Source organism: Dendrobates tinctorius, unplaced genomic scaffold (genome assembly GCF_039654945.1).
Source record: "Dendrobates tinctorius isolate UK_male_01 unplaced genomic scaffold, ASM3965494v1 ptg000133l, whole genome shotgun sequence".
In the NCBI taxonomy this organism is placed as follows: Eukaryota; Metazoa; Chordata; class Amphibia; order Anura; family Dendrobatidae; genus Dendrobates; species Dendrobates tinctorius.
Window position 1 is genome coordinate 42,292,442 of NW_027361801.1, and position 21,262 is coordinate 42,313,703.

The window sequence follows — 21,262 nt, forward strand, 5'->3', positions numbered from 1 at the left end:
TCCTGCACATCTCGTGAAAGGGGTATTGGGGTGCATCCTAATGTTTGGCAGCCCACCCACTCAATGCATAGGCAATAACAGTATAGGAGACCCACTGTTTAACCCCTTACCTACAATTGACGTAATATTCCGTCCATGTGACCATGGACCTAATTACCATGGACGGAATATTACGTCATCGCGATCAGCGGCGCCCACGTGGTGAGCGCCGCTGATTGCGGCCGAGTGTCAGCTAATTATCATAGCTGACACCCGGCACAATGTGTCAGGGGCGGTCACGGACCGCCCCCGACACGTTAACCCCTTGCACACCGCGATCAAACGCGATCGCGGTGTACCGGGGGTTAAAGGGAAGCATCGGCAGGGAGGGGGCTCCCTCCGTGCTTCCCTGAGCCCCCCACGGCAGCGCAATGTGCAGCGCTGCTGCGGGGGTCTCTTTCCCTACAGGCCCCAGGATCCAAGATGGCGACGGGGGCCTGCAGGGAGCTGACTTCCTCACTGCCTGCAAAGCGCAGGCATGAGGAAGTCTGCAGCAGTGCCTGTGACAGATCGCTGATCTGTCACAGTGATCTGTGATGTGACAGATCAGCGATCTGTCACAGGACAGTGATGTCCCACCTGGGACAAGGTAATAAAGTAAAAAAAAAAAAAAAAAAAAAAGTGTTAAAAATAATTAAAAAAAAATCGCTAAATAAATCAGTAAAAAAAAAAAAATATTCCCCAATAAATCCATTTTTTCAAAATAAAAAAAACCAAAAACAATAAAAGTACACATATTTGGTATCGCCGCGTCCGTAATGACCTGCCCTATAAAACTGTCCCATTAGTTAACCCCTTTAGCGAACCCCTTAAAAAATAAAAATAAAAAACGAAGCAAAAAATAATGATTTATTATCATACCACCGAACAAAAAGTGCAATAACGCGCGATCAAAAAGACGCATATAAATATGCATGGCACCGCTGAAAACGTCATCTTGTCCCGCAAAAAACGATCCACCATACAGCATCATCCGCAAAAAAATAAAAAAGTTATAGCTCGCAGAATAAAGCGATACAAAAATAATTATTTTTTATATAAAATAGTTTTCATTGCAAAAAACCGACAAAACATAAAAAAACGACCTAAATGAGGTATCGCTGTAACCGTACTGACCCGAAGAATAAAACCGCTTTATCAATTTTACCGCACGCGGAACGGTGTAAACGCACCCCCCCAAAAGAAATTCATGAAACGCTGGTTTTTGTTCATTCTGCGTCCCAAAAATCGGAATAAAAAGCGATCAAAAAATGTCACGTGCCCGAAAATGGGACCAATAAAAACGTCAACTCGTCCCGCAAAAAATAAGACCTCACATGACTCGGTGGGTCAAAATACGGAAAAATTATAGCTCACAATATGTGGTGATGCAAAAACTATTTTTACAATAAAAAGCGTCTTTTAGCGTGCGACAGCCGCCAAACATAAAAACCGCCATAAATCGTAAATCAAACCCCCCCGTTATCACCCCCTTAGTTAGGGAAAAATAATAAAACTAAAAGAAAATGTATTTATTTCCATTTTCCCGCTAGGGTTAGGGTTAGGGTAGGGGTAGGGTTAGGGCTAGGGTTAGGGCTAGGGTTAGGGCTAGGGTTAGGGCTAGGGTTAGGGTTAGGGCTAGGGTTAGGGCTAGGGTTAGGGCTAGGGCTCAGATTAGGGTTAGGGGTGTGTTGAGGTTCGGGTTGGAGTTATAATTGGGGGTTTCCACTGTTTGGGCACATCAGGTGCTCTCCAAAGGCAACATGGCATCTGATCTCAATTCCAGCCAATTCTGCGTTGAAAAAGTCAAATGGTGCTCCTTCCCTTCCAAGCTCTGCCATGTGCCCAAACAGTGTTTTACCCCCACATGTAGGGTATCAGCCTACTCAGGACAATTTACAAAACAACTTTTGGGGTCCAATTTCTCCTGTTACCCTTAGGAAAATAAAAAATTGGGGGCAAAAATATAATTTTGCGGAAAAAAATGTTTTTTTTATTTTCACGCCCAGGCGTTATAAACTTCTGTGAAGCACTTGGGGGTTCAAAGTGCTCTCCACACATCTAGATAAGCTCGGTGGGGGGTCTAGTTTCCAAAATGGGGTCACTTGTGGGGAGTTTCAATAGTTTAGGTACATTAGGGGCTCTCCAAACGCATATGACACCCGCATACCAATCCATCAAAGTCTGCATTCCAAAACGTCACTACTTCCCTTCTGAGCCCCGACGTGTGCCCATACAGTAGTTTTCTCCCACATATGAGGTATCAGCGTACTCAGGACAAATTGGACAACAACTTTTGGGGTCCAATTTCTCCTGTTACCCTTGGGAAAATAAAAAAAATGGGGACTAAAAGATGATGTTTGTTGAAAAAATACGATATTTTTATTTTCACGCCCGGTCGTTATAAACTTCTATGAAGCACTGGGGGGTTCAAATTGCTCACCACACATCTAGATAAGTTCATTAGGGGGTCTAGTTTCCAAAATGGGGTCACTTGTGGGGGGTTTCCACTGTTTAGGTACATCAGGGGCTCTCCAAACGCAACATGACACCCGCAGACCATTCCATCAAAGTCTGCATTCCAAAATGTCACTACTTCCCTTCCGAGCCCCGACGTGTGCCCATACAGTAGTTTTCTCCCACATATGAGGTATCAGCGTACTCAGGACAAATTGGACAACAACTTTTGGGGTCCAATTTCTCCTGTTACCCTTGGGAAAATAAAAAAATGGGGACTAAAAGATGATGTTTGTTGAAAAAATACGATATTTTTATTTTCACGCCCGGTCGTTATAAACTTCTGTGAAGCACTGGGGGGTTCAAAGTGCTCACCACACATCTAGATAAGTTCATTAGGGGGTCTAGTTTCCAAAATGGGGTCACTTGTGGGGGGTTTCCACTATTTAGGTACATCAGGGGCTCTCCAAACGCAACATGACACCCGCAGACCATTCCATCAAAGTCTGCATTCCAAAACGTCACTACTTCCCTTCCGAGCCCCGACGTGTGCCCATACAGTAGTTTTCTCCCACATATGAGGTATCAGCGTACTCAGGACAAATTGGACAACAACTTTTGGGGTCCAATTTCTCCTGTTACCCTTGGGAAAATAAAAAAATGGGGACTAAAAGATCATGTTTGTGGAAAAAATACGATTTTTTTATTTTCACGCCCGGACGTTATAAACTTCAGTGAAGCACTGGGGGGTTCAAAGTGCTCACCACACATCTAGATAAGTTCCTTGGGGGGTCTAGTTTCCAAAATGGTGTCATTTGTGGGGGGTTTCTACTGTTTTGGTACATCAGGGGCTTTCCTAACGCGACATGGTGTCCGATCTCAATTCCAGCCAAAAACGTCAAATGGCGCTGCTTCCCTTCCGAGCTCTGCCATACGCCCAAATAGTGGTTTACCCCCACATGTGGGGTATCAGCGTACTCAGGATAAATTGCACAATATCTTTTAGGGTCCTGTTACTTTTGGAAAAATAAGAATTGAGGGTGAAAAGATCATTTTTGTGGAAAAAATATGATTTTTTAATTGTACTGCTGTACGTTATAAACTTCTGTGAAGCCCTTGGGGGTTCAAAGTTCTCACCACACATCTAGATAAGTTCCTTGGGGGGTCTAGTTTCCAAAATGGGGTCACTTGGGGGGGTTTCCACTGTTTAGGTACATCAGGGGCTCGCCAAACGTGACATGGCGTCCGATCTGAATTCCAGCCAATTTTGCATTGAAAAAGTCAAACGGCGCTCCTTCCATTCTGAGCTCTGCCATGCGCCGAAACAGTGGTTCCCCCCCACATATCAGGTATCAGCGTACTCAGGACAAATTGCACAATAAGTCTTGCAGTCCAATTTCTCCTGTTACCCTTGGTAAAATAAAGAAAATTGAACCTGAAGTATTTCTTTTGTGAAAAAAAGTTAAATGTTCATTTTTTTTTTAATATTCAAAAAATTCCTGTGACGCACCTAAAGGGTTAATAAACTTCTTGAATGTGGTTTTAAGCACCTTAAGGGGTGCAGTTTTTAGAATGGTGTCACTTTTGGGTATTTTCTATCATATAGACCCCTCAAAGTGGCTTCAAATGTGAAGTGGTCCCTAAAAATAAAATGGTGTTGCAAAAATGAGAAATCGCTGGTCAATTTTTAACCCTTATAACTTCCTAACAAAAAAAAATTTTGGTTCCAAAACTGTGCTGATGTAAAGTAAACATGTGGGAAATGTTATGTATTAAGTTTTTTGTGTGCCGTATCGCTGTGATTTAAGGGCATAAAAATTCAAATTTGGAAAATTGCGAAATTTTCAAAATTTTCGCCAAATTTCCGTTTTTTTCACAAATAACCGCAAGTTATTTGAATGCAATTTTACCACTAACATGAAGTACAATATGTCACGAGAAAACAATGTCAGAATAACTGGGATCCATAGAAGCATTTTAGTATTATTGTTAGGGCTGGCGGAATGCAACAAATAATAAAATAATAGTAAGGTGTGTTCGCAGCCTGGGGTCCACCATGCAGGGGTGGTAAACTGCTGCTTTGCAATGGCAGAAGTATAAAGCGGTATACAACAGGTCATTGTCAGCCAGTGTGAACAGGGCGAACTCTGTTACCGCAGAACATAAATGCTGGAGCCTGTTTAGCTCACAGAGCTTGGCAACCGAGCGCACAGAATGCGGTCACAGAACTCTGCCCCAAGGACATGGGGTCAGAGTCCCTCTAGACCTTTTGAGTGCACGGCGTCGCACCTGCGGATGTCACTATAGACACTGACTATGGTGGAGTGTGGACCTCATAAAGGTACAGTGGTCAGAATTGTAAAAATTGGCCCGGTAGTTAACGTGCAAACCACCCTTGGTAGTGAAGCGGTTAATAATTGCCCTTTAAGAATAGTAATGCCGACTGATGCCCTTATAAAAATAGGCTTTGTGACTTTAAGAGTGACTCCTTCATAAATGAAACAAGATGTGTCTGATGATGTGTCACATACCACATGGCCAGCTAAGGTTGTTAAAAGCTACAATGACTTTTCCCAGTAAATGCATTTGTATTGGTTGAAAGCAATGGTAACGTTGAAAAATGTATCAAAAACGCTACTTGTGAATATAGACAAAGTGGGGGAGGAGCATTTTTTTTGGGGGGGGTTATGTCTTTTGCCTTACATACAAATTATTACCCTGGAAAGGATGCCCCTTAACACATTTCCCTGTAAAATCCATTTTGGTTTCATTTTTGTATGTTTTACTGTGCGCCTGTAAAATTGGTGTCACACTCTGACGAGATTGGTCACAGCAGTAATCTAGGAGTCAGAAAGCTTCCAGGGGCCTTCCCCATGATGTCCCCATGTCATTTGTGTACTGTTCCCATACAGTTCTGACATTTTGATATCCTAGAAAGACCTCAGGGGGGGGGTCACAGCAAAAATGCTTGGATTTCCCATAGACTAACATTGGGCTCGTTGCTCGGGTCGAGTACCCGAGTTTTACAGTTTGCTCGACCCGAGCAACGATCACCCAAGCATTTTAGTGCTTGCTCATCACTATTTGGCCGGGATCACCCCTGCGAGAAACACGGCCGAGTCTCGCATGTTAATACCCGGCACTGCCGCCGGCACTCGGGAGTGGAGCGTGCGGCTGCATGTATTGCTATGCGGCCGCACGCACCGATCCGAGTGCTGGCAGCAGTGCCGGGTAGTAACATGCGAGACTCGGACGTGTTTCTCGCTTGAGTGATCCCGGCCTTCAGAGCAAAGTGACAACAATGATGCAGATTTTAAAGTTGAAGATGCTAAAGTTCGTTTGAGTTGGTCATACCTTATACAATGGTGATCAGTCCCGGGGCCATCAAAGACCCTTGGTTCCGAGTGGATCACAGTTTGTACGGCAGAGTCATTTTTCATCTCCAGAGCCACTGGAAAAGTATTTTATGGTTAGTGGGGTCCTCCCTCCCACGCTCATGTACAGTATAAACTCTTATGATTTATTCATCAATAATCAAAATTTTGGGAAAATTCGACATAGCAGGTGAATTCGAAATTCAAAAGATCATCTCTAGTAGGGAGAGAATCAGGAATCCCCCATACACAACAGACTGTCAGACTATCCAAATACGTTTGGCGAGTTTAACCGACTTTACACTAATGTGTATGGGGTCTTCTGCTATCACAGTGGATTCTACTGTAGATAGTACTGTCGACACTATCTCTACAGTGTATTTAGTAGACACATCAATTTCTTTCTCATTACTCCTATTATGTTATTCTGCATTTTTACTACCATTTCTGTGCCTCTGTACTACTTTGTTATTGTCCGCATGTAGATTCTACTACTCATGAATTACAGTTTCTATTCTATTTCTATTATTATCATTGTAACATGCTTCTGCATCACAACTTCAGCTATAAAATATTGGAATAGTAGTACGGAATTTTCCCATAAGAAGTTTGGGGCACATGCAGACACAATAAAGGCAATGTAGCTCAAACAGCCTTACATTGCCATCAATATGCCTTGAGGACAGGAAAAATATTCAAAGAGATGCATTAACCCTTAACTGATTTACTGTAGCAGAAGATTCAATGTACAGACACAATGAAAATAACCTTTGTTTAACTGCATTTGCTTGACTTTGACGTTTAAGTATTTGGTATTGGCTGAAATATTAAAATATGTTCTGCTGATCCGGTTCACACAATGTTTCACCAACAGCAAAATATTTCCTCTCCTGTTTATGTCGGTAATGTTCGCGTGCAGCTTTTTTTAGAGAATTGTGATAGAAAAAAAATCCTAATTAGAAGTTACATCCTATTTGCGCTCAGTCATATTTATAAGCATGTAAATTCTAGGATTCAACTTTGCTGAAGCACACTCAGGGATCAACACATACATGAATCTGTGGATCCGAGACTAATTCAATTGATTTAAATAGCGCTGGGAATTTAAGCAGATCAAGAGTGTGCTGAGCAAATTCCCCCGACGTGTGAATCACTCTTGTCCTCTGCACATTATGAAGATAATTTTCACATCTAGAAACAGAATAAAAAGATCAACCCACTTACAGTGTATTCTACACAGTCAAAATGTGGCTTTAGCTATTATAATATTCTAGATTTATTATTAAAGAGGCTATTAAAAAAGGCATCACTGTATTAACAAAAGCCTTGTATTAGGGAGTGTAATACTTGTAACGGGACAGTACATTGAATTTCATATCTAGTTAGATAGATAGATAGATAGATAGATAGATTTAGATATATAGTGAGCATATGGCGTCCTTCTGGGTGGAGGCGCCTCCTCCAGAGAGATAGTTAGGGGAAGTAACTTTATAAGAACAGGAATCACTTGTTTGACTACTTGTAATTTTTTGACCATTTTGCCAACATTTTTGTGCTGTCTATTGTTCAAGGCCTTTTCCATTTTTTTTTTAAATCCAGACAACAATAAACAAATAAAGTGTTTTCTTTGGCAAGAATGATTGCAAAATGCTCAAAAATATGCTCACGCATCTTCTAGGTATTATTTTGTGCCTTCCCATTGGCTTCTATTATAAAGTGTGGAACGCTTTCATAGCAGAAAACACCTAAACAATGGTCAGACCACTTCATTTTTGAGTTTGGCACCTTGGGATACCTTAAGACACTCCAAATGGACAGCAACTTATGCAAATTGTCTCTTCAGAGAGGAAGAAGACTAGAACTCTAGTGCGACCTATTAGAAGTGGCAATCCTAAAAGTCAATGTCGACCCTTGCTGCACAAGGTGGCTCTTTTACTTAAAAACATCTGGGGGGTGACAGGTTCCCTTTAAAGTCGATCTAGGTAAGAGCAAAGTTTAACAGCTACATGTCGGTACAAAATAACATAAAATTGTGTACAATTTAATTACTAGGCACGCTAAAGGAACACAGCAATCTTGTTTTTAACAGTCTAATGTGTCACCAGCACAGCTTATTAGGCTGGGGTCACACTAGCGACAAAAACGGACAAATGCAATGCGATAAAAAATTGCATTGCAATCATCCCAATGTTAATATATGGGGCAGATCACATCATTCGATTTTTCCTAGGCCGTTTTCCTCGGGCCGAGACAATCGCAGCTTGCTGTGATTGTCACCAATTATCGGATCGTACTCACCAATGCAAGTCTATGGGTGCGATAAAAAATCAGATTACAAACGGACCACAAGTGTGACTTGCGAGAAAATTGCACCCGGTGTCCTTTAACAAAAGCCGACAATTCATTTTGCAATACAGTAAAATCACACTGACATGTTTCATAAAGAAACGAAAGAATAGATGGACACATAGAATACATATATATATATATATGTATATATATATATATATATATGCCCATGTCATTGAGACACACATATATATATATGTATATATATATTTACATTTCATAGAGTTCTACATAGCAGAAAAGTCGCTAATTCAATTGCCGGCTTCTGTAAAATCATTCCAAAACCCGACATTAAATTACACATGGTTTACATACAGCAAACCATTTCATTTCATGTATTTTTTTATATGTCCCTGACTAATAATTAGATTAGGGTTTGTGTGTAAAATTTGGTACATGTATGTGTTAATTAAAGGGGTTAATTCGTTGAAAAAAATTGCGTGGGCTCCCGCGGTAAAAGCGCAATGAGAGAGGGAGAGCCAGTGAGTGTGGGCATATTTTTATAGCCTTGAGAGGGACCATTATTTTTGCCCCCCCAGCTACAAAAATCTGCCCCCAGACACCCAAGAAAAGGCTCATCTGTAGCAGTGGCAAATGGGTTAATATTAATGGGTTAATGTCACCTTGCAATTGGAAGGTGACATTAAGCCGATTAATAATGGAGAGGAGTCAATAAAACACCAATCCATTATTAACCCTAGACTAGTAAAGGGTTAAAAAAACACACGAAGACATTAATTAAAAATTCTTTTAATGAAATAAAGACACCTAGTTTTTGACCAGATTTATTCCTCTGCTAATCCAAAAAAATAACCATCGACCTGTAACAAAAATAAAACAAAAAAGCAACAATATCCTTACCTCTCCGCTGGTCAGTCACGTCTCCCACTGCAATCCATCAGAAGAGGTTAATGTTATGTTTAGGTCACCAAGGAGGATAGCCGGGGAATAAGCTAGGCAACCAGATAACCAGAAAGGTTGGTAACTGAGCGGATTGCAGACCCCTAAGGCTGGTTTCACATTTGCGTTTTTTAGCGCTGGAAAAAAACGCTAACCTGCGCATGCGTTTTTTCCCCTATATTTAACATGGGTGCGCATACCTGCGCGCTTGTAAGCGCATGTATGCGATTTTCATGCGCTGCGTTTTTTTGGGGTGTGCGATTGGATTTTCCAGACGCATCATGTTGCATTTTTTGGCCCTGCAAAAAAGCGCATGCGCACATATGCGCACGTTTTGCGCTAAAAATGGCCATTATAGCCTATGGATGCGCATATGTGCGCACTGGCATGCTCATGTAAGCGTTTTTTTGCATATGCGTTTTTTTTTTTTAACCATGGAATTTAGGGGTTTGAGTTAGAGTTAGGGTTAGTTAAGGGGGTTTAGGGTTAGGGTTAGGGTCAGGGTCAGGGTTAGGGTTGGGTTTTGGGTCAGGGTTAGGGTTTAGTATGGTTTGGTTAAGGGTTAGGGTCAGGGTTAGGGTCAGGATTAGGGTTAAGTATGGTTTTGTTAAGGGTTAGGGTCAGGGTTAGGGTTAGGGTTAGGGTCAGGGTTAGGGTTAGGGTCAGGGTTAGGGTTAAGTATGGTTTTGTTAAGGATTAGGGTCAGGGTTAGGGTCAGGATTAGGGTTAAGTATGGTTTGGTTAAGGGTTAGGGTCAGGGTTAGGGTTAGGGTTAGGGTTAGGGTCAGGGTCAGGGTTAGGGTTAGGGTCAGGGTTAGGGTTAAGTATGGTTTTGTTAAGGATTAGGGTCAGGGTTAGGGTCAGGATTAGGGTTAAGTATGGTTTGGTTAAGGGTTAGGGTCAGGGTTAGGGTTAGGGTTAGGGTCAGGGTTAGGGTCAGGATTAGGGTTAGGGTTAGGGTTAGGGTTAGGGTTAGGGTCAGGGTTAGGGTTAGGGTTAGGGTTAGGGTCAGGGTTAGGGTTAAGTATGGTTTTGTTAAGGGTTAGGGTCAGGGTTAGGGTTAGGGTCAGGGTTAGGGTTAGGGTTAGGGTTAGGGTCAGGGTTAGGGTCAGGGTTAGGGTTAGGGTTAGGGTCAGGGTTAGGGTTAGGGTTAGTTAGGGTTTAGGGTTTGGGTTAGGGTTAAGTATGATTTGGTTAAGGGTTAGGGTCAGGGTTAGGGTTAGGGTTAGGGTCAGGGTTAGGGTTAGGGTTAGGGTCAGGGTTAGGGTTAGTAAAGTCATGGTTTGGGTAGTGTGAGGGGCCACCTAAAAATGTTGGAAAAAAACGCAAACGCGCTAAAAACGCGCTAAAAACGCATACAAACGCATAAAAACGCTGCGTTTTTTTCATGCATGCTCATAAAAATGCTTGAAAAAAACGCAGCAGTTGTATGCTTATGTATGCGTTTTTTCAATGCGTTTTTTTGCGGGAAAAACGCGCTGCAAAAAAAAGCAAGTGTGAAACTAGCCTAAAACTAGCAAAACAACTAGAATTAGCCATGGGACATACCTACGATGCCCTAGACGCCTCAGCACAGCCAAAGAATTAACTAAGCCTAAAGCAAGAAAGGTGAAAGCTAAACTTCCCTGGAGTAGAACCCCAAAGGAATAGATAGCCCCCAAACATATATTGCCAGTGAGACAAGATGAGGCACAAACACAGGCAGAAAATAGAGTAAGTAAATGATGGGGCCCCAACTGTCTAGATAGAACAGTACACGAAAGATACTGTCTGCAATCAAGCAAAAAACCCTAAGAAAAATCCAACACGTTTGATATGCAAAAATACTGAGGCCACACGACCTCTCCCCCAGTAGATCAGAATTCTGGTGTGAACTGGAAGCAAAACAAAAGACACTGATATAACAGGGGATTAGCAATACTGAACAGACTGACATAAGCTGTGGCATATGGAACGGGGTCCTGCACCGGTCCCAGCAGGGAACAATGCTGAACCCACACAGCAAAGCAGAAAGCAGAGAAAGGCAAAAACTGGATCAAATGCAAAAAGATTCCAGCAAACAAATAACTTATCTGAACAATGCAGGACCAAGCAGGGGGCAAGCGGACTTCAAAATGCACAGGAAGAAAATCACCAGCAACAACTGAGGGAAACTTGCTCACTTAAATCCTCCCAGTCTGTAACACCTGACCCCCAATCATCCTCTTCAGGTGATTGACTTTTGTCAACCCAACCAGCTCCATTACCCGCAGCAACCACCAGAGGGAGCCCAAACTCAGAAGTCAGGTCAAAAGTGTTCACAACAGGTTAAGTGGTTTAGAACGGGACCGGTACTAATGCGACCAGCCCGCTCTAAACCACTGCCAGAATGAATTAGTTTCTCTCTGCGCAGCCTCCCCAGCTGCCGGAGATGAACTAATGAGCGTGGAAAAGTTCCTGAATTTTTTCCCACGCTCATCAGTTCACCTCAGGTCAGCCAGGAGACTCCACGCAGCCTCACTGGTGGGAAGGTGAACTTAAATGTTTGGGCACACCAAGGGTGCACCGAGCATCTGTCAGTCATTCTGGAAGGACAGACTCTCTTTAAGGCCGGCGTCACTCTACCGTTGAATACGGGCGAGTGCTATGCGAGAAAACACATAGCACTCGGCCCAGTGTTAATCTATGCGGCAGCTCACATAAGCGTTTTTTTTCTCAGGCGCATTCAACATGCATGGAAAATCGCAGCGTGCTGCGATTGTACGCGTATATCGCCCAAGACTCGCCAATGCTAAAAATTCATTGGGGAAAGTCAGTGAGAAATATAAAGCCATACGCATGTCATACGGATGCCTTATGGATATATAGGTGCGAGAAAATCGCATCATCGCATTGAAAATGCATTAAACACGGATGACCATAAGCGTATTTTGGGACAAATATTAACTAATACCTCACATATTTTTATATGTGTTTTTTTGCACTTTTTTATCCAGAGTGCAGTTGGGCCCATATGGTCTTGTAAATTGTGTTGTTTGTTCACATGGGATGCTTCTGGATAGAGCTGGGCAGCCTGCCTGATCTAATAGCATGGGCGTCACTAATAGGCTGCTAACCTGGATGCTGTGCATTACCATTGTATGAACAGCGCCACATACAAGTCTTCTTTGTGCAATTACATACCAAGCAACCACCCCCTCCATTGGGAGTGGCAGGTCATGAACTGTTGTCTCATCGGTATTTTTGCACCTATGTTGCCGCCATCTTAACTAATGGGTCCACTGCATCCAGTGCATTTGTTTGGAGGCACTGGGCAGGTAAGCATCTCTGACTTTTGCTAGTATTTTTTTTAATAGCAATGATAGTTGTTTGTTACTGGAAGAAAAGTCAACTCCCTGCATCTGCTACATCATTCATACTTATAATACCTTGTATGCACATATACCGCAGTGCGGAAAGTCCTCATAAGCGTGACATTACATTTCTCAATTTCTTTCTAGCCTTATAAAGTATATTCAAACCATTATATAAAGGACTAATTATATGTAAGTAAGGATAATTCTACTGCATCTACACTGAGACAAACTAAAGTTTCTCTTTCAGTGTTCATGTTACATCCAGGATAGACCATCAGGCTCTTAAGAAGTAGATTAAATTCTGGCTTTGCATAAATGTATTTATTCCCTGTTTGCAGAATTTCCTAGTTGCCCATGCTGTGAACCTTCCATTATAAGATGTGAGACAGCGGTAGCAGTGTTTGCTTCATTTCACCCTGTCATAAAATAGACTTGTCATTCTAAAAAGGATGAAGAAGCCCTATGGCAGCTCAATGTGCTGCAGACTTGTCCTAAGAGGCCTTGTAGTGTATGATGGCAGAACAGGAGCCAATGATTTAATCCAAAAAGCTGCTTCCAAGTGCACATAAAGCATCACATAATTCCTATGGCAATTAGCTGCTTTTCTTCTAATCAACAGCTAATTAAATCTGCCACCTTCATTTGCATTTAGTGAGCAGTACACATATGACGCGTTCAACAACATTTTCGGGACTTTTGCTTAAATCGATGCACCATGGAGAAGGGGTTTTTTTTGTGTGACGTAATTGTGGTACGTGCACACAATTTCCTGTTCAGGGGGATTCGATCCCTAATACTGCCTGAAAGAACTCTTAACTAAATGTTCTAATTGTGCAAATTGTCTCTTCAGAGAGAAGAGAAAACGCTTATTTCTGCGGTGGAAGGGACGCTAAATAAAAGAGCCACCTTGACAGAATGCAGCATTAGTGGTGCACAAGGTGGCTCTTTTACTTAAAAACGCCTGGGGGGGTCACAGGTTCCCTTTAATGGCATATTTTGCACCAAAGAAGTTTGAGTTGCTACTATAGTTGGCAAGAGTTGACCCTAGATTATAAAAGGTGCAAAAATGTTCATGATACAACTTGGAGATCCATTTGCTATCATGATAAACATTAACAGGGAAAGACACCATTTCAGTGTTAATTTTTGTAGCTAATAAAAATGCAAAGTGACAAAACTTGAGATAAAATCTGCGGATGCAAGTGTGAACCCAGCCTTAATAATTCTATTGCAAAAGAAAGGAGACAGGGAGCACACATGAAAATGATCTTGTTGTCTAGAGGGCTATACTTTATATCTAATTGGGCCAAAGGGCCAGTCACCCCTTGGGTTTGTGGACCCCTGCACAACCCCAGTTTGAGCTTGGAGGTGAGAAGAATCGGACCTCCATGCTGTACGGCTCTTCCTGGTGAGATCACGGGGTCCGGACACGTGACTGCATGGAGGCGTCACAGGAATCCACATCACCGCAGGTCCTTAAGACAGAGTGAAGAGGATGCCGAGCCCAGACCTGTACCATCTGATGAAGACAGCATGTCGCTATCGAAACGCATTGTGGAGTGCAAAGAATTATTAATAAAGGTTTGTGCCTTTAACCATTTCTAATACAGATCTTTCTGCCTTAGCTCTCCTAAAGACTGTGTTATTCTCGCTTCCATTCTTAATAATGCTATTGTCAGACTGAATTTCTTATGCTTGCTAGGAGCAGATATAAACATGAGGCACTTATTTGGACCTTTTTTCTCAACCTTTGTCCTTCATTAATGTGTCTAAGGGCTCATACTCTTCTGCGAGGAAAATGGATGAGTGCAATCCAATAAAAAATCGGATTGCACTCTGACCAATTTTAATCTGTGATTTCCTGCTCATCTGTGATTTTTTTTATTCTCAGCTGAAATCAGACTGAGAAAAAATCGCAGCATGCTGCGATGGTCCTCGTATCTCAGACAAGACTCACCAATGCAAGTCAAGGGGTGCAGGAAAAAATCTCACGGCACTCGGACTATGCGAGTGCCGTCGGATTTTTACACACCGATGTCCTTTGAAAATAATCTGCCTCGTACAGTAAAATCACAGCATGACCCGACAGAATAAAATACACAGAATAGATAGATATAAAGATGTTAGGTGCGGGATTCCTACAGCTGCACAGCGGGAATCAAGATCCTTGCATCCAGCTGTCTCCCATTCTCCGCCGACCGCTCAGTAGTCTGCACAGCAATCTCAGCATCCCAGACGCTATGCTCAGACCAGCTCTGTAGGACTGGTTGTTGTTGCCACCTCTGGGTCAGCAATAGCAATGTAGGCTGTCCTGCAGCAAGCCACTCCAGAGGCTAAGTCCTCTCATCACGCTCCTGGGCATGCTCACGAGACGATCTCTCATTGGAGATCAGGAGTCACGTGCTCAGGTCCTTCTCCGGATCTGATTGGTTCATCTCAGAGATCTGGAAGGTCCCGGAAGCGCACGGCTATAAAAGGCCAACATGGCCACTCGGCCATGCGCTAGTATAGACTCTAACTGCTATCTGTGTGAATGATGATGAATGCATGTGCCTGCGAATGACTCATTAAGATCCCCTCCCTCTGATATTACGTGTGTGGATAGGGACTTAGTCATAGAGTCAGCGCCAGTCAGTGGTGCGCTACAGGCGGCCACAGTTCACATCTTACAGCAATAGCGTCCGACAGTGCGCCCCCTCTTGGGCATTGTTGTGTGGCGGCTGGGTCGGTCACAGAGCTGCAGTCAGCAGCACTTGTTGGCGTCCACGGTAGCGACGCCGCACGTACGGTAGGTCTACACGGACAATGACCCTGAGTCTTGGGCCTAGTCCTGTGACCATATACCGTGTGTGCACACCGCTGAGACCTGTGAGATCAACAGGCTCGGCATTTATGTTTATACCTCAGGCGTCTCTGTGAGATTAACAGAGCTCGCCAGCGCACATCGGGTGACGTATAACCCGCGTGTGCTATAACCGCCATATAGCACGTCTGCCATTATATAGCAGCTGTTTAACACCTCTGCACGGTGGACCCCGGGCGGCGAACGCACTTTGTTATTTAATATTTAGTGCGTTCCGCCATCCCTAACATTATACTAGCGCCTGGGTCTGGCTAGTTATGGCAGATCAGCAGCAACTACTGCAGTACATTCGGCAGCTGGAGGGCAGCTTGGTGGCTCTCGAGAGTCCCACCTCAGCTGCGAAGGTTACTGCAGCTGCTGCACAGGCTGTCGCAGAAGCAGTCTCTCGTATGTCCACACCCACGCCTGCACCGACATTATCCTGTCTCCCGTTGCCCAACAAGTTTTCGGGTGACAGTGCCACCTGTAGGGGTTTCGTGAGCCAGTGCTCTATTTAGCTTGAGCTACTGGCCGCATGATTCCCTACAGAGAGGGCTAAGGTGGGGTTTATTGTCTCCCTCCTGTCGGGCAGGGCGTTAGAGTGGCCTACGCCATTGTGGGAGCGTGATGACCCCGTGGTTCTGAGCGCTGCTAAGTTTCTCACGTCCTTAAAGCAGGTCTTTTTGGAACCAAGGGTCACTCACGACACCTCTCTACAGCTATTAGCCCTAACACAGGGCTCCCTCTCGGTCAGCCATTATGCCGTCTGATTCAGGACACTGGCTTCCGAGCTGGAGTGACCTGATAAGACACTCGTCCCTGTATTTTGGAGAGGGTTAGTGGAGCATGTCAAGGATGCTCTAGCAACCAGAGAGGTCCCCACAAGTCTGGAGGAGTTGATTGCCATTTCCACCCGCATTGATCTCTGGTTTACGGAACGCAGGCTGGAGCGTGCGCAATCCAGACAAACGGTTAAGTTTGCTCCCACCTTCTCAGAGCCACTAGAGTTTCCCGCTCAGGAGCTTATACTTTCTGAACCCATGGAGTTGTCTCGCGCCTGTCCCAAGCCGCATCCGATGCGAAGCTCCGCACGCTGTTACCAGTGCCGGCAGTTTGGTCACTTGGCTAACACGTGTCCACTGCGGTTGAAAAAACGATCACGTCCAGTGGTTGTAGGTGGGGGTCTATCTCATATGAAATCTTTCTCCCCCAAACCGGTATTCCAAAGGACCTTAGATAGCAGGGCTTCCACCTGGGAGGTAGAGGTCACGGTGGATTCCGGGGCTGAAGGGAACTTTATGTCCTCGGCCTTCGCCCAAAAGCATGCTATTCTGCTGGTGTTACTGTCCCAACCCTTGACCATCAGGGTGGTTAATGGTGCACCTTTACCATCTCAGGTTACCCACCAGAGAGCACCCCTAGGGCTCTCAATCTCACCATCCCACAGTGAGATTTTGTCCCTGTTCATTTTGCCAGATGGCATCGACCAGGTGCTTCTCGGAGTTCCCTGGCTCCGTTGGCATTCCCCTCATATCGATTGGGCTTGGGGGAGTATACTGAGTTGGAGTAAGGACTGTGAGGGCACACGCGTCCAGGGTGGGTGGTCACTTTGGCATTAAGCGGACCACAGAACTCCTGGCAAGGTCTTATTGGTGGCCGCACATGGCCCGGGACACGAAAGAATACATTTAAGCATGCGTCTTGTGTGCTCGGAACAGGTCCTCTAGACAGAAGCCGGCTTGGTTACTGTATCCTCTGCCGGTGGCAGACAGACCTTGGGAGATGGTTGGCATGGATTTTGTGGTCGGCCTGCCCAAGTCTGGTGGCAGTATGGTCATCTGGGTGGTCACCGATCATTTTTCTAAAATGGTGCATCTGGTGCCACTCGTGCGGCTGCCTTCCGCTCGCGGTTTCGCCGCACTGTTCATAAAGCATGTTTTTCGTTTGCACGGTATGCCAGACAAAATAGTCAGTGACTGAGGTCCCCACTTTGCGTCTCGGTTTTGGAGGGAGCTCTGCAGTCTACTCAGTATCGAGCTAAACTTGTCCTCCGCCTATCACCCCGAGACGAACGGGTTGGTTGAGAGAGCCAATCAAACTCTGGTCACGTACCTGCGACATTTTGTCTCTGCCAGGCAGGATGACTGGGCATCCTTACTATCGTGGGCTGAATTTGCCCTGAATAATGCAGTGGCTGATTCCACTGGTCAGACCGCGCGTCCCTGTCCCGATGCCAGTGTCTTCCACTGATTCCGGGGTGGCAGACTGGGCAGTGGAGGCTCGTGACATTTGGGATCACACCCAGGATGCTATTCGAGCCTCTAAAGAGAGAATGAGAGCGTCCGCTGACAAACATCGGCGTCCCGCTCCAACTTTTGCCCCTGGCGACTTGGTGTGGCTCTCTGCCCGAAATATCAAGCTGCGGGCTGAGTCCTCCAAGTTCACTCCACGATACATTGGTCCCTTCAAAGTCCTCGAGCGCATCAGCTCAATGGTCTACCCTCTGGCTCTCTCACAACACCTGGCCATCTCTGATGTCTTCCATGTGTTCCTTCTCAAGCCTGTTCACATGGCTCGGTTTTCCGAGTCATCTGCCAGGACATCAGACCTGTCCTCAGATGAGTTTGAGCTCAACGCCATTGTGGGACGCAGGATTGTGCGTGGCAAAAAATTTTATTTGGTGGACTGGAAGGGTCATGGTCAAGGGGCCGGACCTGGGAGCCAGTGGAGAACATCAACGCCCTGCTCTTGATCGCGGCATTTGAGCATACCGAGTCTCAGAGGGGAGGGGGCTCTAGGAGGGGGCTAATGTTAGGCACCGATTCCTGCAGCTAGTAAGCGGGAATCAAGAGCCTTGCATCCAGCTGTCTCCCATTCTCCGCTGACCGCTCAGGAGTCTGCACAGCAATCTCAGCATCCCAGACGATATGCTCAGACCAGCTCTGTAGGACTGGTTGTTGCTGCCACCTCTGGGTCAGCAATAGCAACGCAGGCTGTCCTGCAGCAAGCCACTCCAGAGGCTAAGTCCTCTCATCGCGCTTCTGGGCATGCTCACGAGACGATCTCTCATTGGAGATCAGGAGTCACATGCTCAGGTCCTTCTCCGGATCTGATTGGTCCATCTCAGAGATCTGGAAGGTCCCGGAAGCGCACGGCTATAAAAGGCCCACATGGCTGCTCGACCATGCGCTAGTATAGACTCTAATTGCTATCTGTGTGAATGATGATGAATGCATGTGCCTGCGAATGACTCATTAAGATCCCCTCCCTCTGATATTACGTGTGTGGATAGGGACTTAGTCATGGAGTCAGCACCAGTCAGTGGCACGCTACAGGCCACAGTCCACATCTTACAGCACTAGCATCCGACAGTGCGCCCCCTCTTGGGCATTGTTGTGTGGTGGCTGGGTCGGTCGCCGTTCTGCAGTCAGCAGCACTTGTTGGCTTCCACGGTAGCGAGGCCGCATGCACGGTAGGTCTAGACGGACATTGACCCTGAGTCTTGGGCCTAGTCCTGTGACCGTATACCGTGTGTGCACACCACTGAGACCTGTGAGGTCAACAGGCTCGGCATTTATGTTTATACCTTAGGTGTCTCTGTGAGCTTAACAGAGCTCGCAAGCGCACATCGGGTGACATATAACCCGCGTGTGCTATACCGCCATATAGCGCGTCTGCCATTATATAGCAGCAGTTTAACACCTCTGCACGGTGGACCCTGGGCGGTGAACGCACTTTCTGTTATTTAATATTTAGTGCATTCCGCCGTCCCTAACATAAAGATGTCAGGAACATATTTAATTAGCACAGTACCTATGTAGCTTACTGTACATGTATTTTTTACATGCTAAATTATTTTCTGAAAAAAATGGTGTGGGATCCCCAGACAGTTTATTAACCAGCAGATGTAAAGCGGAAAGATGGGGGAAGATGTTTGTAGCCTGGGAAGTGGGGAATACCCATGGAGCTTCCCAGGCTATTAATGTCAGCTCACAACTGTATACTAAGTCTTTACTGTTTATTAAAATAGAGTACCTCCCCAAAAAATGACATAGGGTCTCCCTATATTTAATTACTAGCCAAGGCTAGGCAAACAGCTGTGGGCTGATATTAATTGCCTAGGAATGGCCCATGAACATTGGCCCCCTCCCAAGCTAAAAGTTCTCAGCCACCCCAGAGCATCCATAAGATGAACCAAATCTGGCAATTAGCCTTCCTCTTCCCACTTGCCCTCATTCGGTGGCAAGTGGGGTGATAGTTGGGGAGATTGATGTCACCTTTGTATTGTCAGGTGACATCAAGCCCAGAGGTTAGTAATGGAAAGGAGTCTATAACAGTGTGTCATCAGCTTTTCTCATGTGTAGATAAGAAGAAAGTTTCTCCACTTTCTCCTTTCTGACAGTCCATAAAACTCGGATGCCATCGGAGTCCAAGTATGATCCTTTTTTTTTTCATGGACCCGTAGACTTGCATTGCCGATTTAGATCCAAACCTACGTTCAAAATTGGACTTGTCTCTGCAATTTTCATGCTTAAAACATGGTCCATGAAAAATCACAGACATGTGAGCGGCCTCTTAAAACTAACGCAAATATGACTGCTCTCCATTAAAACCACTTTAACACAAAAATCGAACATTTGAATGAGGCCTTAGTCAAACAAGCTGTGCTTGGCTTTTTACAGAACTAGAAAAGAGGTGTCTAGAGAGATGTAGTGTACTGTGTCATTGCAACATGTGGTGTAAGTATAGCATATATTATTTAGTATAAATGATTGTACAAATATAAAGATTCCTGTCTCCTAAGGAAATTACAAAATACAGTGAAAAATTGTTTTTTTTACTAATGTATATATTTGTAAAAGATCTATCAACATATTAAATAAATTAACCTGATCAGTAAATGATTTAATGAAAACCAAAAATGTAAATGCCAGAATTAAATGCAAAAAAAGTCATAAAAACAATTAAAACATTGTTTCTAACCAAAAATGGCATCAATGACAACGTCAGCTTAGGGCGCAAAAAAAAACCCTTAGACAGCTCCATTGACAGAAAAATGAAAATGTTACAAGTGTCAGAACATAATGATACTAGCAATTTCGCAAGTATAGCTGCAAATATGAAGAATATAATTGTGAAGAATCATATTTGCAGGTCATTCTTCCAACACAAATCAAACGCCATATAAACAAAACCCCAAAAAGAATTGCAGAATTGTTTTTTTGTGTCTATTTTGCCACAGTTTGAATGTTTTTAATGTTTTTCCTGCTTTCCAGTACATTGTATAGTAAAATGGATAGTACCATTGAAAAGTACATCTCGTTCCGCAGCAACATAAAAAACCACAGACACCTATGTGGATGGGAAAATAAAAAAATTTAAAGCTAATGGATGAAGAGAAGAAAAAAGCATAAATGTAAAAATCGCTATGTTAGGAAAGGGTAAAGAGAACATCACCAAGCGACCGAAAGGAAGAGCCACACCAATTTTCCAGTTTGGAAGAGGTCTTAGCCTAAAGAACTGTTACAACAAATACAGGTAGGTATGATTTTACCCTGAAGCCTACTGGGAATGAGATGCAAAAATGTCTACAATTATGATTGTATTAACTTAGAAATTTACAAGCTAAAATCTTTACTTATTTTGTACCTCCAGAAGGGTTTAAAGACGATAATGCTACGGGAACCAGAGAAAGAGAGATAAATTAGTAAAGTGACCTCACGAGACCTGTGTAAGTGCTGCCTGGCATTTCCTCATTGACCTCACATCTCATTGACCTCTCGTTCCCTGAGTCTGAAACTCGTTTCTTTATTATACATGCTTAATTCTGGTTTCATTTCAGTCATTAGTCCCTCTTGTTGGAAATCCTCTTTTGTATGTTAATAATGACTTAATATCTTCTGAACTTCATTACCGCTGAATCTTACAGGGCTCATTTACTAACACTCTATTAAATATGCAGTTTGCTCTAAACTAAATTAACTACT